We start from the raw sequence: 25,069 nt of genomic DNA on the forward strand, positions 1-25,069 counted from the left end.
GGCAGCGCTCATAACTCAATAGATTACAACAGGTAATCTAACTGAAAATTGATCAATCTGCAGCATTGCACTGTTTCATGTAGATGTTACACACTAAGTGGACGCAGTGCAACACTATGGGCCACTGACCAACAACCAATCCTGCCCCGTGGACGAGGCAAATCTGGCCACCACCATAGGCACCCATCCTATATAAAAAAAAAACCCTGTGTCTCTGCGTCCTGTCGCTGTGTGTGTGTGTGTGTCCCTGCTTCCAGACCGTTTGCTGTCTGTGAACCTCATTGCATTGTGGGAAATAACAGCTTTTTCCAACTGCCAAGTAAGCAACATCTCACTGTGTGCATATACTTTGTACAGCAGTGGGGGATGGTTGGGCGGGACGCATTGTTACGCGCGTTGCCGGGGTTTAGCGGCCGTGGCCTAGCGCCCGTTTTTATAACAGGTGGGGCTTTTTACTAGTATGAAAGAAAATTCTGGGTACAGCTGGAAATTTGGGATCGCCTGATAAAAATAGTGGTGGTAGAGTTCTGCTACAGTGTAGAGGTACTCCGCAGGAAAGGCAGCGGACATGCTGGGAGCAGTAGTGCCCCAGAGTTTGGCCACATCGTTGCCAAACTATGGTGCAAAATAGCGGCGGTATTGTAGTGGAAGTCTGCAGGAACAATTTTGATTGGCCATTCAGTGGCCAATTTTACCACCTCCATGAAGTATAAGGGGCAACAGATTTTGAATACTATGAACAGATTGTGTAGGTATGTTCTCTAACTACATGGAAGTGGTAACATTAGCCAGCCATTGGTGTGTACCAGACATTACTTGAGGGATATACAGCACTTGTGCAGATGTAGGAGAGTTGTGTATATCACAAAGGTGGAGTTTGTGGGGACTGCAGTATACAACAAAAGGGCAAAAGCACAGGCACCCCTCACCCCTTAGTTTGACTTTGGGGGGTCCTGTTGCTTGTTTGCATAAGTGTCCCATGAAGCATGTTTTATATCTTGTATTTTTTATTATGTATTAGCTATTACTCTAAAAATCATATCTCGCCTGCCTGGTACACAGCACGCAATTTCCCATCAGATCAATAGGCTGAATTGATCATTTCCAACAGGTCCGATCTGATTTCCGGTCGATTTTCCAATCACTTCTGTACAAAACTGATCAGAAAAACTATTGGAAATCAGATTGGACCTGTTAGCAATTATCGTTTCGACCTGTTGATCTGACGGGGAATTGCATGGTGTGTAATGCTGGGAATACACAGGTCGATTTTGCCGCTCGATTCTCCCGCTGGATTGTGTCGCCGCTCGATTCCGCAGTCAATTCTCTTATCTTCCGCTCGTTTTTCTTATCTTTTTCCATTCATTTCAATCCGGAATCGAGCGGCGAAATGATCGAGCGGGAGATCGGACATGTCAGAAATTGTCTATCGAGCCATCTTAAAGAGACTCTGTAACAAAATGTTCAGCCTTATTTCTTCTATCCTATAAGATCCTATACCTGTTCTAATGTGGTCTGTCTTACTGCAGCCTTTCCTAGTTGCACAGTGGCTGTATTATCTCTGTTATATAATCTAATCTCTTTTCCTCTGACGGCTTTGTTGGGCTCAGGCACTCAGGCAGGAATGTGCTGCTGTGTTTGTGATAGGATAGAAGCTATACACACCCTCTCCACACCCCCTGCAGGCTCTGTGTGAGTCACAGACTGAGCTCCTCTCACATTCTGGTTAGCAGCCATGTCTTTTGTTTGTAAACACTGCCTAAAACTGGCAATTACAAGCCAGGATTGCAGCAGGGAGTGGCAGAAACAGCACAGAGGGGCCCAGGAGAACATAATGAATAGAATGATATGCTTTTTATTGTAAGAATTTTAGAGTACAGATTATATTTAATGGCTCAAAATCGAGATGTGTATTCCCAGCATAACAGTCATTTACAGTATAGGACTATCACACTAAGTGGATGTAATGCTGGGAATACACCATAAGTTTTTTTAGCAGCTAGATGGTTCGATAGATAATTTCCGACATGTCCGATCTTATTTTCGATCGTTTTTCTGATCGATTTCTCATAGAAGTGAATGGAAATTGATAAGAATTGATAAGAAAATCGAACGGAAATAAGAACTGACAGTAAATTGACTGCAAAATCTCATAGTGTATTCCCAGCATTACATCTGTACTATTACAGCATCATTACATATCTTCCTTAGTTACAATTTTAAACATTTTTTATTCAAACATATTTTCCAGGACAATGTACTGTCCTAAGCTGGTTTTTTTCAGTAGGAAAGATGTCTGTCAGTAAGAAATTTCCTTTGTTGGTAAATTGTTCTTTTTCAGTCAAAATTCATTAGCAGGTTTGGCAACACTGGTTGCAAGGTTTTCAGGAGAGGCTGGAGAGGTTATATTCAGACACACAGCTCCTCCAGCATGCCATTCACTGTCATTCAGAGGCAGCAGAATGGTAAAATGTGCTCCACTCTCCCTTTGTCACACAGGCAAGACTGACCTTGGCTGGGAGTGAGTGCTCTATTAGTGGTGTGTGATGATGTGTAATCCCTGTGTGTGTGAATACTGACACCCTGCAGCATCTCTGATAGGCGGCTGCATGCAAAGTCCAGCCCAGGCTTTTTGCCTTTCACTGAAGCAGTAGCGGCAGGCAGGCTTTCTCCTCCTCCCCTGGCTGGTATTGTTTATGAGTGGCTCTTGATCGTGTTTCCCTCAGCCGGCACATCTCTCTCTGTGTTGTCTCACTGCCAGGCTGCTCGCAGGATCCCCGCCACGGGGCGTCAGTCTGCAGCATTTCCAGCTCTCAGGGGCCGGGATACGCTCCTTTCTCCAGGCACGGCGAGAGGAAGGAGAGGAGGAGGAGGACATAAGACTGGCACAAAGGTAGGAGTGACAGCAACATCCCCTCTGTACCGGGCTGCTGCCTTACCCCTGCTAAATGCTGCTTGCCTTCCGGGATGCAACAAGCCAGTGCTCGCTGGCTTCCCTTGCAGCCCGATCCCCTGCCATATAGCTCTGCTTGCTGCCTGGGTCCTCCTTGCCACTGCCTGCCTTGCCACCTTGCTAGCAGAGAGAAAGTTTGACATGCCCCATGCCTGCCAGGCAGCTCCAGTTGTGCAGAGCACATCTCTATTGTCTCAGCGTGTCCCTGGGATAGTTTCCTAGTTGGCAAGTGGCCGGGATCTGCCAGCTCTACTGTCATCTCTGCCACCCCACGTGTGGGCTATAAGGCTGGCAGCAGCAGCAGCAGAGGTGGGCACCAGTGTCTTCCTCTCCCAAGACTTCCCATTTTTGTGCTCACACACCCACTTTCTCTATGTTCTTTGTTTACTTTGACTTGTGAATGCATACAAGTAATACACCTCTGTGTCATGTGGTATATATTAGATTAAATGGATGATTAGATAGATATCGGATAGAGATAGCGGCTAGCACTCTTGCTTTGTGGAATTGGGGTTCCACATTGAAATCTCAGCTAGGACACTATCTGCATGTAGTTTGTATGTTCCCTGGTTTTTGTTGTTGCATGGGTTTCCTCTGGGCATTCTAGTTTCCTCCCACATCCCCAAAACAAAATCCAGATAAGTTGTAGCATCCATTTAGTGTAGTCTTTTACTGTAAATGACCAAGACTTCTACAGTGCACTGCGAACACGAATTCTTAAAGTAATATCCAATGTTCCTGAAATAAAAAACAAAATATCTAAAACATGCCTTACAGCACCTCTGTTATCCCAGTAGCTGGACCCCCAAGTCAAAGGAGTGCCTGTGCTTAGAGGTGGGTTGTAAATCAGAACAGACAGTATCTTCACCTTTGTCTTATCCAATACTCATCTATATACTCACCTGTATCTGTAATAACCCCTTGGGAAGTTACTAGTGCTAGGATCATCTTATCACAGTACTCAAAGACTTTAAAGCAGAGCAGATTGTCCAAAAGATGGGACTATTATGGAAGAAAAGTTAACTACAGATGTACCTGGCTGATACAATTCAGTCCTTCCATGCTAGCAAGCTTCTCCTATGTGAATAGGTCACTGGCTTGTCATTCCTGCCCCCAGCTTGTGTCTGGTGGGGGGAAGAAGGAGGGGGGATGCTTGGGAACACTACAAGCTGAGCTAAAGTAAAGGCAAGAGGAGAGGGAGAGGAAGCAGGAAGGAGAGAAACCCAGTGTATGGTGTGTGTTTTTGTGTGTGTTGTGTGTGTGTGTAAAATGTCTTATCTCTGTACCAGAGCATTGCTGAAGAAAGCTTGTTTTTTTCTCATGCACTACATGGAAGGGCAAATCAAACACTTTGTAAATTTACGGATGGTTGACAACACTGTTAGATTGTCATCCTCACAACTTAGTGTTGTGAAGTGCGGAATGTTAGTCAACACACACACACACACACACTCACACACACTCACACTGTATGTAGACTGTATATACTTGTACACTGATTATACTTGTACAATGAATATACTTGCCTATCACATATCCAAATCAAGTTGATTCTAGCTAGTGAAGGTGATAAATGCAACTAGTTTTTCTGAGCAGAGCTTGCCTTCTTTTTGCTTGACTTTATTGTTACAAATGTGTCTGTTGGGAATCATGAAAGTGAATGGCTGAATTGATACGTGTTGCTATTGTCAGGAGGTTTGAAATACAGCTCTATTATGTGTTGACAGCTAGCCAGTGTCCAAATAGTCTGTGTATGCCAAATTGCATACTCCAGTCTGGAAGAGTTTAAGTGGAGAAAGCGTGATTGGCATGCACGTCGCTGCCACTTTCTTATCTGTCATATTCCTTTGTTTTCCTCTGCTTGGAAATAATTCCTGCCTGTTCCCTGTTGCTGGCGAGAGCTCTACAACCTCTGTTAACCTTTCCATAAACCAGTGCCTTCTGTGTGCAGAGACCCCATAGAAGAGATGACTAATCTGTTGGAAGCAGTCTCTAGGAACTCTTAAACATCAGGATCCCCATTAACCATAGCAGTAAAAAGTTACTTGAGCTAGTCTTGCACAAAATAAAGTATGCTCTTAGCTGTTAGCATGGCATTAAATTACTGTCATTGTAGATGAGCTGATTTGGATGGGTCAGCCTTGTATTTATTAATGCGCTGAAGCCATGGAATACCGGTCTATCACAGCTTAGTGGTTAGATTTATGGTCGGCTATAATAATCAGATGGTGACTTAGTCATTGCCTTGTTGAGAATCTGTTGTCTTTCCTTATACATTATAAAATATGCATATCCTCCTTAATGCTGCATGTTGAATGCCACCTAATTGCCAATGAGCCTCTCTCAGCATTGTTCTCTATTCATTTTCCCACTTTAATAAGGTTAGCAAGTCTCTGTACACTTGTTCCCTCTTTTAAAAACACATTTGCTATCAATCAATGCGCACAATGCCTCTGTGTTTTTACACCAGCTTGTTGAGGAGGCGATGCAAACACCGACTTTATGATTAAGAGTAATAAGGCTATGCTTAGTATTGAATACATACCTCTCTGGACCACAAAGGCTCACAGCAATTAAGGTTTGTGTATACAGGGGTGAAATGGCCTCAGTGCACTGGCTGGACAGAGATCTGTCTATGGTATGGTAATTAGATGAGCACTATCAATGTGATGTGCTAAGGCACAGTGAATGTAGGAAATGCAAAGTGTAAAGCCATGAAGATGACATATGGTGGCATGTGATGTGACACTGCACACGTCCTAAACCCCGGGACTTCTTTGGGCTGTGATATTCATTTAAATGATGTGTCCAGTCAGTGATCGAAATTTATGTGAATATTCGCATCATATTTTTAACTTGGAACTTAAAAAAGATATGACAAGGACTTTATCAGGAATACAGTAGAATCTCGTTATTGTAACGATTGGTGTCAGCTAAACAGATTTTCTGATTATTGGTGATCTGCAGTATCACCAATAATGCTAGTATAGCCAGACACAGGACTACCAATATGAGATAGTGTTTGGTGCAACAGTAATGAGGAAGAGGAAGTCTCCCGAGGAGCGGGTGACTCAGACAATACTGCAGCCAATGATCACCTGAGACGCAGGCAAGTCAGGCTGTACTGTAGTCAGTGGACACCTGTGGAGCAGGTACCACCAACTGAGCTACAGAGAATGATCAACTGAGGAGCGGGTGATTAAGACTATACTGCAGCCAGTGGACACCTGAGGAGCAGGTGTTACAAACAGTGCTGCAAAGGATATTCACCTAAGGGGCAGGTGATTAGGACTGTACTGCAGCCAATGGACACCTGAGGAGCAGGTGTTACAGACTGTGCTGCAAACAATGACCACCTGAGGAGCAGGTGATTAAGACTACACTGCAGCCAATGGACACCTGAGGAGCAGGTGTTACAGACAGTGCTGCAGTTGAGCTTCACCTGAGGAGCAGGTGAAATGCCACAGATCCCTTGCCAGTGGCTAGGCCCACTGGTGAGGCAAGAAAGGTCAGACAAGCAGAGTAGGCAACGTATGGACAGATAAGGTACAAAGACAGAAGACTGATTCAGTGTTAGGTTCAGGCAGGGTCGGCAACATGAATCAGATGGGCAGAGGTACAGAGTCAGTAAGCAGGAGAATAGTCAACGAAAGCAGAAGGTCATAACAGATAATACAATGTAACTAGTACTTTAAGCTATCAACAGAATCTGGCTAAGTGTGGATCCCCAGCTCCAGCTGGTTCTAGCACACTTTGGGATCTGACTAAGGTCTGAGCACTCACACGTTAGCAATCGCAACAGCAGACACGGAGCAACTGACAGACTACCACTATATATACATAGCAGCTCCGCAGCGCCGCCCCAGTCACTCAGCCAATCCGAGATAGCGTTTGGAGTCAGCTGACCTGGCAGATAAGCTGACTCCCCTTCTATTCGCGTAAAGGTCCTGTCGCCTGGTGCGCGCGTGCGTAGCCCTCAATCTATGTGCAATAGAAGGACCAGGCAGAGCACCAGCATGTAACTGCGCGGCCGAAGCCGCCGGCTGATACGCGGAGATAGCCTCCATGCCGCTTGTCTCCGCGGCGGCATCTCCGCTATCCATTACAGTTATACTAAACTCTGATAGCAAACCTCTTGATATAGAAAATGCATCTGTATAAATATATACGATGTATGACCAATTCTGATATAGTAAACTTCTGATACAGTAAACTACTTTTTCTGGTCTGAGTTCACTATAAAGGAATCTACTGTGCTGATAATTCTGATTAGACACCCCCTTCCCCCATCCCCAACACCCAGACCAACACCACCTCTACCACCCATTTCACAAGGTCCTGGGAACGTTCCTTCGAGATTTTGGTCATGGTGACATGATTACATCATACCATTGCAGACTGGTCAGCTGCAGATTCATGCCATAAATATCCTGTTCTGTCACACCCCAAATCACCACCAGCCTGGAATGCTGACAATAGGTTAATAGATTCATACTGATGCCAAATTGTGGCCTTTACATCTGTGTACATTGCATTGGCACAAAACCAGATGTATCCCTCATTCTAGTTATCAGCTGTCATGTTTTGGTGAGTCTGTGCAGCCTCCGTTTCCTAATCTTGGCTGGCAGGAGTGGAACTGATGTGGTTTCACATGCTGTGGTGCTTTTCTGCTCACCACAATTGTAAAGCATCATTAGCACTAAAGCATTTCTGTCTGCTGAAACCAATCTGGCCATTCTTCTTGTCACAGAAGCATTTCTGTCTGCAGAACTGCTACTCACGTGATGGGTTATTGTTTGTTGCTACTCACAGGTTTTTGTTTTTTTATACCCCTCTGAGTAGACTGTAGAGATTTTATGCATGAGTATCCTTGGAATCCAGCATGGAGCAGTCATAGCAGCCTGTCAAGCATCCACAGTAGTATCCCATTCTAAGTCATTAGTACCACATTTTACCTCCTTCTGCATTAACTGAAGCTCATGACCTGGATGTGAATTATTAATGACAGGGGTGGCTGATTCGAGTGCTACATGTATAGGTATTGCTAATATAATGCTCATATTGCTAAGCTTGCCCATTTAGATTGCTGCACATCAGGGATGGTTATTCATGTTGACCTTCAGAGACATTTTGAAGATTGTGATCCATTGTAGCAGCTGTGCAGAGAGCACCATTCATGGATATAGTAAACATAAGGGTTGATGAGAGGAACCATATTTGGATAGCTTTGTAGTTTTTATATTTACCATCATGCAAAGTATTTTTCCCCTATTTATTTTATTATCAGCCGCCTCCATGAATGGGAAGATTAGAGTATATTATTAGAAGTGACATATCTGCAAAGTTTTATTTCTGAGTACTTTCCTGCCACATGTTATTCATTAGGATAAGGGTTAACTACCCTGCAGATGCTCAGAAGTTCTGTTGTTGGCACTTATTTCAGAATGCCATTTTTTTCTGGAATGCAAGTTGTCAGTTTGCCATGATGTTGGGACCTCAGACAGATGTGGAGCATCATGGTTAGACATGTCTAAAGAAAGAACTGTTCTAGTTGTGCAGAACAGTCATTTGGATTGTCTGTTGTGGCCTTTGTGGTTCTGCTTTAGCTGGAAGATTACTGCAGAAACTTTGTACTCACAAACACAATCGAGAATGCGTTTTATTTCAGAATGTATGATCCAATCCTTAAAGCTAATTTCATTTTATTAAAAATTTAATGTGTATGTATATGAACTTGAAGACCTAGAACCAACTAGTAATTATGGAAGTGGCCAAAAGCAATATGATTTTCCAACTATACAATAAGTATAATTACAACCTAAATTTCCTCTCTGCTCCAGTAGATGAGTCACACTGTTGTAAGAACAAACATTTGTTCAAAATAAAATGTCAGTTTACTTTCATTTTCATTTCACAGTCGTATGAGTCACTGAGATGTGTGCGCTAAGCCAAAAACTTTTCAAGCTGCCATGACAGCTTGAAAAGTTTTTGAAAATGTTTAGTGCAAGGGGTAAGGCTTGCCTTATAGCAGGGACCTTCTGTGTGCAAGCTACACTGATTGTAAGCAGCACACTACTATTTTCCTGACTGCAATGCTTTCTGATTAAACTAACATTATGCAAGGGCTGCTTTCAGTACTAGCTGACTGAAATGTTCACACAGTTCAGAAAGGAGGGCTGCTTTCAGCACTAGTTGACTGTAATTTTCACACAGATGAAAACACTTTGGACCAAAGCCAGGTAGAATAACTATATAGGCAATAATGAGTTGAGATTAGGTCATGGCGCAACAGACAATAGAATTGCATTACAATGTGATGCATTTATTTTTCAATGGGGCTTTCACTTTTGTGATGCAGTTCAGTGATTACTGACAGGATAACACACAGCATGCAGTGCATCAGTTGACACACACAGTGCAAGCATAAAGTCTATGGACTCTTTATGTTGCACTGTACGGGTCGCAAAGCAGCAGTAGGCAATGCAACTTTACATCACCATTGGGATCCTATTTTTCAGGATGCGCAATGCAACATATAGGGCCTGATTCACAAAGCGGTGCTAACAGTTAGCAGGCTGGTGAAAAGCCCTTTATCACGCCTAAACTCAGTTTAGGTGTGATAAGTTTAGGCATGATAAGTTTAAGCACCAACTGGGTTAGCACCGCAGTGCATAGCTGATCAAAAGTTTTGCGCTAGCAAAGTCTGGTGCACTTTGCATAGAGTTTAATGGCGCTGCTTTGCGTGCAGGACTTTGCACGCGTTCTAAACTTATCTAAACTTAGCATGCCTAAACTTATCACGCCTAAACTTATCATGCCTAAACTTATCACGCCTAAACTTATCATGCCTAAACTGGCTTTTCACCAGCATGGTGCAATGGTTATCACGCCTAAAGTCTCTAACTGGGTTAGCACAGCTTTGTGAATCAAGCCCATATAGTGTGAAAGGAGCCTAAGTGTATGTTACGCCAGACTTCAAGATCCTTAACAGAGTAATTCTGATAAGATGCAGTGAGTTTCGTACACTTTGCTCTAAGCTTTATTCAATAAACATGGCTGCAAACCTCTCCCACTGATCAATAGGCATGTAAAATGTCGACATCCATCAGTCTTTCAGAGACTTCATGTGTATGTAAGCAAAGACTAACCGGTCACAATATATGAATAGAGTGCCCAGCACTGCTACGCAAATGCATATACAGTATATAAGATGGATAAGGACATGCATCACTTGCTAAAGACAAACCAGCTGTTACCCAGTCCAGTGCTGATTCACTTTATGAACATGGGTTTAAGAAAACTGTTAGCGGGTGTGTACAGTGTAGCATCCACTCGGATGGTCCGTTGTGGTCCGGTTGCAGTTCGGAGCAGATGCGTTTCCACCATAGGCTTTTAGGGAAATGGCTCTGGTCTGGGAGTTATTGGGTAGGTTCCTATTTTGCATTCAGCTTATCGCAACAGACCATTGTAGACTGACAAATGTGAACGGATCCTATAAATAGTACTGGATCCTTGAACATGGCCGCTTTTCCATTGCAGAAGAGGTCAGTTTTCTGACCCAGTGGGAATAGAGCCTTATACGGAAATTCAACTTCTATCCCCCCATATAAATGAATGATGCCTTGCACCTTCTATTGGGGAGTCACATGGCTTGTCCTGCGCCTGGTAGCTGTTAAATGAAGAATCATGCTGCACAAGTAATCCTTACTAAAGGTCCACTCGCTGCCAATTAACCAGAGGATCAATTTCAAACTCTATAGATAGATTTACAGTGGTCCGCTGCATAACGCACGCGTTATAATGACTGTGTACTGCAATGGAGACTGGCCATAGACTTTAATACAAAGACTGCATGCAGATACTGTGAACAAGCCCATAGAATTGTATGGGCTGTGAGTTGACATGCAGAATTATTCTGCAATGCAACTGAGCACTGTGAACGAGCCCTTAACCTTAACTCACAAAACTCTCCACAATCTCTCTACACTGTACATCTCATCACTAGTTTCCAGATACCACCCTAACCACAATTTCAGATCTGCACACAACCTTCTGTCCTCCTCTAGAAATACCTCCTTCTATTCACGTATACAAGACTTCTCATACGTGCCTTACCACTCCCCTGGATTCTCCTTCCAAAACAACACTGTCACTCTCTAACCTTTGAAATCATGCTCCCTCAAAGCTCACTTTTTCTGACAAGCATACCCTCTAAGTTAGGATGTTACCCCTTCAACCTCTGGCCAAGTTGTACACCTTACTAAATATACAATATAAATATTGTATACTACCCCACCTCTTGTTTCCTCCCTATTCCTTTAGATTGTAAGCTCACAAGGGCAGGCCTCTCTCATCATTTTGTGTCTTGAAAACTAATTTTAGATATCCCAGGGGTAAGGATATATCCAGTTAGGGCACCGACAGCAGTAAAAGATAACATATGTTCTAATGTTTTACTACTGTATCCAAAACTAACATGAACTGTATTGAGTTCCATTTTAAAGTACTTTCAACCCAATCTCTTGGTTAAAACCAAAAAGTTACTTGGTGCCTGAGTGTAGGGTCCCACTTGAGGCTGCAAGAAAACATCAGCGGTTTCGAATCAGCATTCTTGGCCGGCAGCCAATTGTAAACAGCTGTCTGTCGGCAAAGGGGAATCGCATGCTTTGTGCAATAAAAAGCAAAAGTGGTGGCCTGTTTTATCCCCGCTACATAAGACTGCACATTGCACCCAGCACATTGTGATAGTGCATTGGGCAGCATTATGTGTGCAGGAAAACTCCCGCGATTTCTGTCAAGTGTGACCCTAGCTTTAGTGAGTGTGGTGGATACAGGGATACAGTTGTGCACAGGCTACATCATTAGTAGTGTACTCCTCATCCACCAGCAGCTAGTGAGCCCTGTCCAGCAGTCTCTTATCAGTTCTGGGTGAAATTACCCATATGCTCTGTTTTGTAGTGTGAATTATAGCTAAACTTGACTTATGTTTTAACTACATTTGTCTTACTTATGCTCTAATGAATATAGTGTGTGTGCCAACTTAAATGAAATGCAGGTAATTTGTTCAGTTTCCGTTAAATAATACAGCTCCAGCTTATGCTGCAGCTTGTATTCAGCACATACATACATGTGAAATGAATCCCACTGTGTATGGTGGTGCATGGATGTGGGTATTTGTTTGTCCAGGAACCTGATTCCAGCACATTGCTAACCAGCTTCCACTCATTTCTCTAGCATGGTTGTAATGAATCACTTTCAATACACCTGGTTAGATAATTAATGCTCCCTGTGTTGGAATATAGTTCAGCAACTGATCTATACTGGGAACAGCAGATTTATTTCAGCAAGCATTTCCTGGAAGCCATTATGGAGATGCTTGCTACATGCAAACAAATAAATTATATATATATATATATATATATATATATATATATATATATATATATATATATATAATTTTTTTTTTTAGAAATTAGCCCTGTTATGATGAAAATGAGTTTGTCCCGAATACATTGTCCTGCTGTAGAATGAATTAGTGACTGAGCAGCTTGTGTGACCACTCCTGATCTCCTGCTCTTGTTATTGACCCAGATTGTGTGACCACTTGGGGTGGGTGGTTAAGGTCAGCCATGAGGGGTTGGTGGTTAAGGTTAGCTGTGGGGGTAGGAGATTAAGGTTAGCCGTGGGGCGGGTGGCTAAGGTTAGCCGTGACGGGAGTTGTTAAGGTTAGGCATTGATAGTGGTAGGGTTCAATGTCAGTATAGGGTTATGTTTAGCTATAGTAAAATATTGGTATGTATTATCAATATTTTACTATTGTCATTTTCACTGTCACAGTAGAATATCTGCAAATTTACTGATATTCTACTGGCGGGATTTCTAGGCGCCAAAATTTCCCTTTTTGCATGTATGCCACTCATAGTGCATGTAAAAAGCGGACTGAAACCCAGCATTTCTTCTTTGCTCTAAAAGGTTATTTACAGCATATTATATACTACCACATTTTTTTTCTAGAACAGGATTTAACTAGTTAAACACAGGCCTTACAAGCTCCCTGCAGGGAAACACATCCGAACTAGTGATTGTCTTGTGTTTAACATAATCTTGTGTTTACTTAATTGTATCAAGTGAGGAATGTAAACACTTCTCTGACTGTGCCGGCACTCCAGAACACAGAGTGGTACTCAGAAATCATTCCTGGTACATTACAATAGAAATACACCATTTATGAATAAAATGCAATTGCAGCTCTCAGAGCAAAAAAGTTGTATTTTGGGAACTTGCAATTTCTAAATGAATAATAATACTTATGCACAAAAGCATATATGATAACTGTATGTGATATACAAAGGAGGAAAACATGTTGTTTTTATTGAATATTATGTCAGAGTTTTATACCGCTTTAATGCTTCTGGTCATGTGTTCATTATTTGGAGACAGGATTTTAACTGCAGGAACCGCATTTCACACGAGAAGGTAACACCTGAGCATTCTGATTGCTAAGCTATTAGATGATTATTTTTAGATGTGCGCCAGGAGATGTGCTTTAATGATTCTGCTTTAACCCGCATGTTACCTATCTGATCATTAGCACCCGGTGTAATTGTTTAATCATGTACTCAACCATATGCCTGCAGAATCCTTAACTTTCTGCAAGTGCACCTGGGAGAATTCAAGCAGTTTTAAAAGCACATGGTGGTCACACCAAATATTGACTTCTGTCTGTATGTTTTCCTTTGTTTATATACATCGTAGGTTATTAATCGATGGGAAGTGTGTGCGCGTGTGTATGTATGTATGTGTGTGTGTGTGTATATATATATATATATATATATATATATATATATATATATATATATATATATATATATATATATATATATATATATATATATATATATATATATATATATGTGTATATATATATATATATATATATATTTTTTTTTAATGCACATGTGGGGACGATATTATGAATAGCATTTCACAGGAGCATACCTATAAACATGCGTTGTTGCTAGTTGTATTGGCATTGGCACGTTCTGTCTTGCGCACTAGTGGAGAATTTATAGACAGTAGTTAATTTCTTACATACTTTGCATGGTTTGTATGTACGGTAAATGCATTTCTATTCATGGACGTACATTGTTGTATGTTTTGCCTTGCCTGCAGGGTTTTCATGCTCCTTGTGTCACTCAATTGTTTATCCTCATAGTTCCGGCTTTGCAGCAGTCTTTATGTGGTGGCAATCATGACATTCCAGACATTGCACTCCCCTCTCACTAGCTCAGGTCTTGAGCCCCTTCTTCACATTGGCCTCAATTCACTAAACTTTATCAAACACTTTATCAAAGGTTTGATATTTTACCTCATGGGTAAAATCTAATTTTGAATTCACTAAGTTGTTATAGATTTATTGAACGTTTTATCAATAAAACATTTGATATATGTATCACAACTTAGTGAATTCAAAATTAGATTTTACCCATGGGGTAAATTATCAAACGTTTGATAATGTGTTTGATAAAGCTTAGTGAATTGAGGCCATTGAGTCCCACAATCTGACTCTACACACCATGCAGATATCTTACACTAGACTATGTCGCTCAAACTCATTCTAGTCTTTGTTAAAGTGATCCTTAAGTCAAAAAAAAAAAATGACTTTTACTCACCTGGGGCTTCCAATAGCCCTCTGCAGCTGTCCGGTGCCCTCGCCGTGTCCCTCCGATCCTCGTGTCCCCGCCGGCAGCCACTTCCGGTTTCGCCGTCAGGAGCCGACAGGCTGGGAACGTGGGTGATGCTTCGCGTTCTCAGCCACAATTGCGCCCTCTATGCTGCTATGTGCTTCATGCTATATGCTATAGCAGCATAGAAGGCGCAATTGTGGATGGGAACGCGAAGAATCGCTCGCGTTCCCAGCCTGTCGGCTCCTGACGGCAAAACCGGAAGTGGCTGCCGGCGGGGACACGAGGATCGGAGGGACACGGCGAGGGCACCGGACAGCTGCAGGGGGCTATTGGAAGCCCCAGGCGAGTAAAAGTCTTTTTTTTTTGTTTTTGACGTAAGGATCACTTTAAACATAAGTGATGTATACATTAAGTTAAATGTTTAAAACATAAAGCAGAATATTTTTATTCTGGGCCTTCATAATCATTGTGAACTCTTGACTTCTATGAGGGTTTCTAGATGTGGCTTTTGAGCAGATGTTCCAAACTCATAACTGTTGTAAGTATTGTTTGCAGTAATATAGGTACATTTAAAGAGTTGCTATAACGACATATAGTAAAATGCAGTACATTTTTCAAAATACCCACTTTAAGTTAAATATCCTGGTTTCAGTATCAGAAACCCTTCCTATAGCTATGTATTGCTGTATAATGGTACATAACCCCACCCTACCACTAAGGATTATTCTAGGCTTTGTATTATTATTAATATTGCCCCTCTGAGCATTCTGGGAGACCAGTTATGTATTTGTTGTGGCGTTAGAACTCTCAGTAAACGAACATTCTTCCAAGATCACCTGCCAGTACTTTAAATGTTGCTGCCTGTAGAATGTACTCTAGCTTTTGTTATTTACTTCTTGACAACCGACCACTTGAACTCATTACAAAATGTAAAAAGGCTAGGTTTATTTACAAATAAATAAATGTACAAGTTATGGCATATGAAATACGGTATATAAGTGCTAGCTAAGGGAACTGGGAAAACACAATGTTCCTTGTAATAGATTCCAGAGTCATTCCTCCGGATATATCAGGTGACAAAGACCCCTTCACCATGGCATACATCAAGTGTCTATGTACTCAGCAGCTGGGAGTGGGTAGTAGCTAAATAGTTCATCTGTAGTAAGACAAACCAGGTTAACAGGTTCCTGTGATATCGCCTAGCGTGGTCATCGGCTCAGTCACCAGTGGATGTCGGTTGAGGGCTGGTATATTGTTCTCAGCTGGTTATTCAGTTACCTGAAGATCAAGTAATTCCTTCAGGATTGGTTTGTTATAACACAGGAATGTCCAGGTCGCTTATCCATGAAGGCACACCCAAAATAATGCAGTTTATATTTGATAAGGACTTTTAAACTCTAACACCGCCTTAAAATAATTTATAAATTTAATATTGTAAAAAAAATAAGCAATTTTATTCATTATGTGTTTTTGGTTACAGTTCCTCTTTAAGTAATCGTGTTCTGTTATCTATGATATGGTCAGAAATACGAGACCACAACTAAGTGGCCGTGACATGCCCATAATGACATCCTTAGGTCTACTGTTAAAGTAGAATTAAAGTATGGAATAATGTACAGTAGAAACCTGTTTCCCTTTTCTACCCAGATCACATTATCAGTGTAGCTGCCATTACATGGATATGTTGTATCAAGTTTTTACAAAAAATGCTTTTCAGTGACAAAAATTAGCTATCGGCTACTTACAACCACTGAAGCTTTCACGCAGAAGCTCTCTGCTATTTTTGTTTTAGCCTCATTCCCTATAATTTGGGACCAAAGAGCAAACTAAGAGCTCACCCAGCATCAGCAAACTGACTGATGAGCCCCCAGACTATACTTAGAATAAGCCTATTAATCCTTCTAGACAAAAAGCTAAAATATTTCATGAATTCATAATAAAATGGCCCTAGAATACATGGGCAAAGAATGGTTGTATTATTTCTAAGCCTCTCTCTAGGTCTAGCTATATGGCATTTAGCAGCCATTCACCCTGAAACAAGTAAAGTGTAAGTGCACAGGGTGCGGCTGCTCCTGCCTCATCACCTTCTCCTCAGGGCTCCTCCTGATAGGGCTAACACTCGTCGTGACACCTGTCATTCCTGTAATAGAATTCCTGCCCCTGACATGGTACAGCTTCATTGTATGCAAATAAGAAAAGTAATTCCATGCAGGATGTAACGACAAGCACGGTGTAATCACAGGGCCTGTCTGCTCTCTGTGCCCCGCATTTAATTTACTGCTGAGTGACATGCACACATTGGCCAGCTCTCTGTCACATCATTAAGATGGCTTTATACTCAGATGATAAATTTCTAGAATAGTGCTTTGTCGCTTATCCCAAGAAGCAGACAGTGTACCTATAAACCCATTAGAGCGGGATGCACGAAGCTACTGTTATAGGCAAACTGTTTTTGTCAACGGCCTGGAAGGGAGGTTAAATCTAGTGCAAAGACTCTACAATCTCCACAAGTTTGTGGCCGACACAAGATAGGGAAATCAGAGCCGGCTCTCTGCAATACTAATAGGAGCAGCTGCTGCTCACTTGATGATGGCTAGAAGTGGCTGGGATGCGATAGACACCTGCAACATAACCATGTGCCTCTGAGTATTATATCTGCATGGAAAGCTGCTTTAAATGGCAACTACAATGATTAGTAAGCACTCGGTGAAGCTTAATTAATATGTTGCTGCAAGTTGCATGACTGAATAGATGAGCCAGAGATTGTGCTTTTGATGATAACACCCCATAGTGTTCTGTAATATAGTGTGTGGCAGAAGGCTGTGCATATGATAACACAGCAGATCACAATCAGATAAACGCAGAAATGCAATTTGTTTTCACGCTCTGGTGGCACAGAGGTCATTTTTGTTCTTGATAAACAATTAGAGAATTTAAACTTCTACCCTAGATTGTCCTGTTTAGCATCCATTTATTTACTTATAAATGCTGGAGGTAATCCATAGCAACTAGCGAGATGTTTGCTTTCCGTGAGATGACTTTACTGATTATAAGCAAAGAGTGGTTGTTTTACACCCAATTTGCTGATAATCAGCAGGTATATAGATTGCGTCCAACATTCTGGCTAATTGTTTTCCACAGGGATATTATTCAGGTAGAATGGATTATCTGCTTGCATGGCAGATGTGCACTGTGTTCACACAAGTTGTCTTTTTCCCACAGACAATAGCAGGATCATGCTGTGCTTGCCACGTGCCTACAGGTATGGGGGGGGGGGGGGGGAGGGAGAGATGAAGCACACCATTATTGGGAAATCATGGAAGCTGCCATCTGGATTTAATTTCATACAGTGCTATGTTTTCTTGGCTTTGATGCTCCTTCAACTATAATGCATACAAGCATTTCTTCTAACAGGTAGAAGTGGATTTTTTTCCTGTTCGTACTGTCTGGTACTGTCTGGTACCATCCTTCTCATCTAATCAGAGCACCAATTCCTCATAATGTCATAGAAGCCACAGTATTTTCTACCCTGAGTTCCTCTAGAGCAGGGATGTCAAACTTGTGTCCTGCAGTTTTTTTCACAGCTGATAGTAATGGATGGGACGGAATCAGGACGGGTGTGGTTCATCAAGTAGGACACATTTCTCCCTTTCTCAGTCCATCATTAACACTGGAATGGCTATGTCCCTCGAGGACTGGAGTTTGACACCTGTGTACTACAGTCAGACTGCTGTCTTTATACAATAGCCTCTAACAGCAGGTGTACCGAATATACTCGGCTATAAGTCGAGAAATTTAGGACTGACTCAAAGTATAAAAGTGGGGGGGAGGGGGGGGGGGGAAGGACTTATACACGAGTAGTCCTACATTTCCCAACTTATAGCCAATATACCGGTGTGTTTTTAATACCCCCCCTCCCTCCCACCCACCATCATCCAAAGGAATTCAATTTCCTACTTACGCTGTTTAAACCTGTGCAAAGCGATTTCCGCGGCAGAAGCCGCCACCCCTATCAGCGTGCGCTGTGTCCTCTCTTCTCCCTTCACTCGCGCTGACCTCCGTGCTGTAGTGTAGCCCCGCCTCCCGATGTCAGAAGACTGAAGCTATGCGAAAACACGGAGGTCAGCGCGAGTGAAGGGAGAAGAGAGAAAGCAGCTCACGTGATGGGGGTGACGGCTTCTGCTGCGGGAATCACTTTGCACGGGATTAAATAGCGCAAGTAGGAAATTGATAGAGATGGCTCCCTTTGGGTGATGGTGGGAGGGAGGGGGGAAATTAAGGGCAACAAGTGTTTGGGTGATGGTGGGAGGGAGGGGGGAATTAAAGGCAACACGTGTTTGGGTGCGGAATTAAGGGCAGCAAGTGTTTGGGTGATGGTGGGAGGGAGGGGGGAATTAAGGGCAGCAAGTGTTTGGGTGGGGAATTAAGGGCAGCAAGTGTTTGGGTGATGGTGGGAGGGAGGGGGGAATTAAAGGCAACACGTGTTTGGGTGGGGAATTAAGGGCAGCAAGTGTTTGGGTGATGGTGGGAGGGAGGGGGGAATTAAGGGCAGCAAGTGTTTGGGTGATGGTGGGAGGGAGGGGGGAAGTTAAGGGCAGCAAGTGTTTGGGTAATGGTGGGAGGGAGGGGGGTTTTAAAGGAAACACGTGTTTGGGTGGGGGTTTAAGGGCAGCAAGTGTTTGGGTGATGGAGTGAGGGGGGAATTAAGGGCAGCAAGTGTTTGTGTGGGGAATTAAGGGCAGCAAGTGTTTGGGTGATGGTGGGAGGGAGGGGGGAATTAAGGGCAGCAAGTGTTTGGATGATGGTGGGAGGTGAGGGGTGAAATGGAGACAGGGGCTCCCTATGGGTGATGGTGGGTGGGAGAGAGGGGGGAATTACAGGCAGAATAGGTATGGGGGAGTTGCAGGCAGCATGCATTTGGGTGATGGTGGTGGGGATATGGAGTTACAGGCAGAAGGTTAATGGCTGAATGTGTGCTTGAGGAGTTATTGGCTGTACTTCGGGGCCAGGAGGGTATAATGACTACAATGTTGTATGAAATTCATCCACTTACCCATCCTGATCCCCAAGTGCAGCCATTAACTTCGCTGGATAGACTTATACATGAGTAATTGAAAAATTCCAGCTTATGAGGGTCAAATATTGGGGTCGACTTATACACGGGGTCGACTTGTATCCAAGTATATACGGTAGGTTTCCATTCCAAGCCTTTAAGAACAGGCGTATGCCTCTATCCCAAACCTCTAAGAGCAGGCGTATGCTTCTATCCCAAGCCTCTAAGAGCAGGCATATGCTTCTATCTCAAGCCTCTAAGAACAGGCGTATGCGTCTATCCCAAGCCTCTAAGAGCAGGCATATGCTTCTACCCCAAGCCTTTAAGAACAGGCATCTGCTTCTACCCCAAGCCTTTAAGAACAGGCGTATGCTTCTATCCCAAACCTCTAAGAGCAGGCGTATGCTTCTATCCCAAGCCTCTAAGAGCAGACATATGCTTCTATTCCAAGCCTCTAAGAGCAGGCATATACTTCTATCCCAAGCCTCTAAGAACAGGCATATGCTTCTATCCCAAGCCTCTAAGAGCAGACATATGCTTTTATCCCAAGCCTATAACAGGCATATGCTTCCATTGCTTAGGACCCTTATGCTGGGAATACACGTTTCGTTTTTGCCTTCGTTTTAGCCTTCGATTCGTTCAGTAAACGAATCGAGTGTTGAAAACGTATGTGAAAATAGTCATAATCTCATTATAGTTTCGATTAATAGACCCCAAAAACGAACGACTAGTGATCGAACATGTTTGATATTATCTCTCTTTATCCATCTAATCGAGTCATTGGTAGGCTTGATGGCTGTTCAGATCGATTATATGTTCGTTTATGTTAGTCCGTCCCTGTAAAAAGGGATTTTCGTTTCGTTTCTTTGCAGCCTTCGATTATTGGAAAAACGAAACCATCAGAATCGAAAAAAAAAACGAAACCGTGGGTGGTGATATTAACCATACGTTCGATTATTTCGGGAACGAAAAGGACAAAAGGCACAATCGAAACGAAGGCTAAAACGAAGGCAAAAACGAAACGTGTATTCCCAGCATTAAGGAATGTGGCTATGTGGCCTACTTTACTTCCCTAATAAAGACAGGGTCCTGGGATAAGGTGTGGGGTTTGTTGGAGATGACGGAGACAGCCAGTAGAATGTCTCTTGATCCAGCCATTCTTGAAGAAATCAGGAGGTGATTGTACTTTTTAATCAACTACTGTGAACAATCTGAAGAGATTTAATCAATAAGAAAGGATTGACAACTCTGTCCTCTAATCACTGTGTCTATTATATACTGGGGGTGACTCATAAACATATATAGAATCCGTCTTGCAAATGTGTCAAAGTTTATTAGGAAAAAAGCAAATTGCACTAATGATTTATTAACAACTGGAACACTATCTGCATGTTTGATAAGCGGGAGTATTGTTCAATGCATTATTTCTAATACATTTTACAGTCGCCAGGCTGACCCTTATATGTTTTTGAGAACCACCAGTATCTTATGCTGGGAATACACGGTTCGTTTTTGCCTTCGTTTAAACCTTCGTTTCGATTGTGCCTTTTGTCCTTTTTGATCCCGAAATAATCGGTCATACGGTTAATATCACCACCCACGGTTTCGTTTTTTTTTTCGATTCTGATGGTTTCGTTTTTCCAATGATCGAAGGCTGCAAAGAAACGAAACGAAAATCCCTTTTTACAGGGACGGACTAGCATAAACGAATATATAATCGATCTGAACAGCCATCAAGCCTACCAATGGCTCGATTAGATGGATAAAGAGAGATAATATCAAACATGTTCGATCACTAGTCGTTCGTTTTTGGGGTCTATTAATCGAAACTATAATGAGATTATGACTATTTTCACATACGTTTTAGTAGGGGTGTAGTGATGCTTTACCTACTCCTCAATTGTCTTCATTCTTATCACTGTGGCATTTTCAGACACACTGAAAGCTAATCTCTCAGGTTACTCCATGTCAATAAGCACTATAATTGGCAGCTGAGATGCTGTCACTGGTCTGCAGATGTCAGGCATTTAGGAGCTGATTGACCAAAGATTGGATGGTCTCTCTATAGTGCTCAGTAAGGGATTTAAATCACATCAAAGTAGTTGAAGGCGTCTTGTGGTCCCTGCATGTCAGTAACGTCATTTCAGAAAGACTTCTAACGCTGACTGGTAATCTTTAAGTTTTTGGGTACCTTTATCCTTTATCAACAAGGCTAACATTTTGTCTCATGAACAGTGATGCAGCTTAAAGAAATCACCCATAGTCATTCTCTTCTCACTGTGGACAAATCTAAAATCCTTTCTCAGAAGTGGACAGTTCAGTCCCGACAGATTCTGTAGATTAATTGTTATTGTTTTGTTTTTCCCTTCAGAGAATTCCGTCATTCATCAAAGACACGTGATTTGCTGTGTGGGGAAATCTTGAGAAGAAATGCTTCACAATAGAAAAGTCGCTAATTTAAAGTCTATAGAGCCCCTTAAGACAACTAATCAACATTACCCATCTAATAGCTGCTTAGGTCATTTGACCAATATCCTGTCACTTCCAAACGCCAGGACAGCATAAGGCACAAGTGAGCGAGATTAGTTAAACCTAGAGCTATCAGTCAGCACCAGTTCATGTACTATGGATAGTCTACATCTAATCTGTTCAGAAGTACAACCTTGGTTTGCCTGTGGCTGGAATCTTTCATGTATACATGCCTGAATATTGTCCTGCATCAATCCATATATAATGCTTCCGGACGTTACTAATGCTCCACATTTCAAACTTTGACACTGATAATTTGTTATGAAAGGGCAAACTATTGTTCATAAACAAAGGAGTATATATCTTTTATATTCACACAGAAACCATGAAATAGAGAATTAAAGTCACACTACTGGTAATGTAAGTAATCTCATAAATTTAATACAAATTAATCTTTGTCAAAAGCCGATCTTCAATTTTTTTCCTGGATTTCTATAGTAGTGGCTGAAGTTCTTCCATTCCCTCCCCTTCTTTTGCCATGGGTATTGAACCATTTGTTGGGTATGGTGCTGCTGTCTGTGCTACTATACTATAGTTCATAGATGGAGATAGGGCAGCAGTAGGCTTGTTGCCCTGGAATTCTCTTATGCCTAAAGGTGAGGAAACGCACACTATTACACTCGCCTGCAGGGATCAGGACTTGATCCCTGGAGCTACAGTCCAGGCCTGAGTTTTGTACAGATGCTTCACTAGCCTACAGGCCAACACAGCATTCTTTTGCTATGGAGAAGGGTGCAGGGATGACCGTGCAAGCACATGATGGAGCAGGAGTGGTTAGGAGGAGGACAATGGGCATCATCTGGATCATCTACTTTTGGACGAGATGATCCAGCACTCCAGCTCTCTCAGTGACACATTGGGGCCACCGTATATACACGCTAAATTGTCAACAGAGGCGGCCCCAACTGGCTCCCTCAGCCGAGAACCCTCTAGTGTGTGTACAAGGCTTATATTTCCATTACTTTTGCAGGTCTCCTTGAAAGAAAAGATTCATTTGCTAATCCAGCAAGCTGCAAAACAGTTTATGAGCCTTTCAAATAAGACTCAGCTCAGGGGCTCATAAAGGGCTTCTAATCAGTCGTATAAGAATAATTAGTTCTTCAGATCTCTTATATGCAGCTTACTGGGTGAACTCTCCATGGGTAAATATGCCTGAGAAAGTTCACATCTATTCAGGTCATGGTATCCAATGCATATTTTCTATTTGTACTCTAGAAATCTTTCAGCACTGACTGAGTAGCCAACTCAGTTTACGCTACACTTTCTGGTGCCAAAAGCATGTGGCTAAATTATCCTTATGGTATAGAACAATGTCAGGATATTCCAGTGTCTCAACAATTTTTAGGGAGAAGAAATAAGGGTAAAGAGGGCCATATGCAATTCACTTTTTCACCTGAGTTTTCTCCTTGGAGATCATTTTTCATCTTCTTTTTTTAAAATTACTTTCCAGCACTTTTCAACAAAAAAAGGACCAAAAAGTAAATGAAAAAGTACTATTACATTTATTTTGAGTATTTTCTTTCTTTCTGGTGGCTTAAAGGGCATGTTATTGACAAGTATAAAAATATTACCTAGGAGAAAACTCAGGAGAAAAAGTGAATTGCATATGGGCCCTAGGATCATATCCTATTACATTTTCTCCTCAGTTTCCTCCAAAGAGATAATTTTTCATTTTATTTAAAAAAACATACCTTTTCAGTACTTGGCAACTTAAAACATACTAGAAAGTACATACAAAATCAATAGCAAACTTACTGTATTTTCTTGTTTAGTTTCCAAAATCTCTTTGTTGTACAAATAAAAGAGCACAAGCAAGTTAAATATTAAGTCATCCATGTAGTTATAAATGTGAAAACAGCATAAACATAAGTAATCAGAGTAGAGTATAAATAACGTTACTTGAAGATTGCAAAAGGAATGGTACACACAATACAACTATAGTACCATGTGTAGTAAGTCAGCATTCCTAAACAAAGAGTTAGGTTCTTTGAGGCCGATTTTACACCTGGCCTGTGTGTTTTTGGTGCAATATCCCGTCTCTGGTGCATTGCCCCGCAAAGGCAAAAAATGTCAATCATATGACCCCACAGTAGAGTCTGCCTACAGGATCATATGTATAGCGCCACCCCCTACACGTCCCTCGCACAGTGACATACTCCCTGCTGGACAGGAAGTACATCACTGGGATTCCCAGGTTTTCCAGTCGTTTTCCTGTCGTCCCATACATGCACGCTGCTCCATGGTTGCCAACATGTTTAAACTAAAAGTAACATGCTGTTGACTTTGTGGCGGGTCAGCGGTGGATTGCGCACTTCTTGCGCAACGCGACACAACACCAATAGTGTGCTAGGCTCCATCGCCTTGCGTTCCTGTTGCGTTGCCCTGCGGTAAAACGGATAACACAAAACAGATTATCAAATATGCTCCAACGCTGGGCTTCAGACACTATTTTCTTGTAGCCCTTCTGCTGGACTCCAGAGACTCCCACAGCTACTCAGGCCCTTGTGGAAGTGGTGAGCTGCGGCCGGTGAAATGGTGCGGTGTCTGTTGGACGCTGAAACTCAAGTTCATCTACTGGGGGCACTGTACCCGGCCCTGGAAATTGGCTGGATACAGCCCGCAGAGCGGGCTGGAGTTTTCCCACCCCTGCTTTGTACAGTCAAGATGACTTTCAGAGATTCACGTGGTTGATCCTTCATTGTGATGAAGCACTAGCTTTGAAAGCAGGATATTCATTATATGTAATGAGCATTAAGATACTGTTTGGGGGATTATTCATTTTATATTTGTTTTTAGAACTGAGGGACAGATTCATCAAAACCAACGCAAGGAGAATCTGGTACTAAA

The 25,069-nt window shown here is 42.3% G+C and overlaps 1 protein-coding gene across 4 annotated transcripts in view; it reads left to right on the plus strand.

Moving 5' to 3' along the window:
* The first annotated feature begins 420 nt into the window (after nt 1-420).
* The window catches only part of ENOX1 (ecto-NOX disulfide-thiol exchanger 1), a 723,730-nt gene continuing 699,081 nt past the window's right edge, over nt 421-25,069 (plus strand). For 3 of the 4 annotated variants that reach the window (XM_068267774.1, XM_068267784.1, XM_068267776.1), the window contains exon 1: nt 2,670-2,893. The gene's annotated coding sequence lies outside the window, so the exon portion shown is untranslated. Of the gene's footprint in view, nt 443-2,669; nt 2,894-25,069 lie in introns of those variants that run through there. The other variant, XM_068267775.1, reaches the window with a different exon arrangement.

Source organism: Hyperolius riggenbachi, chromosome 2 (genome assembly GCF_040937935.1).
Source record: "Hyperolius riggenbachi isolate aHypRig1 chromosome 2, aHypRig1.pri, whole genome shotgun sequence".
NCBI lineage: Eukaryota > Metazoa > Chordata > Amphibia > Anura > Hyperoliidae > Hyperolius > Hyperolius riggenbachi.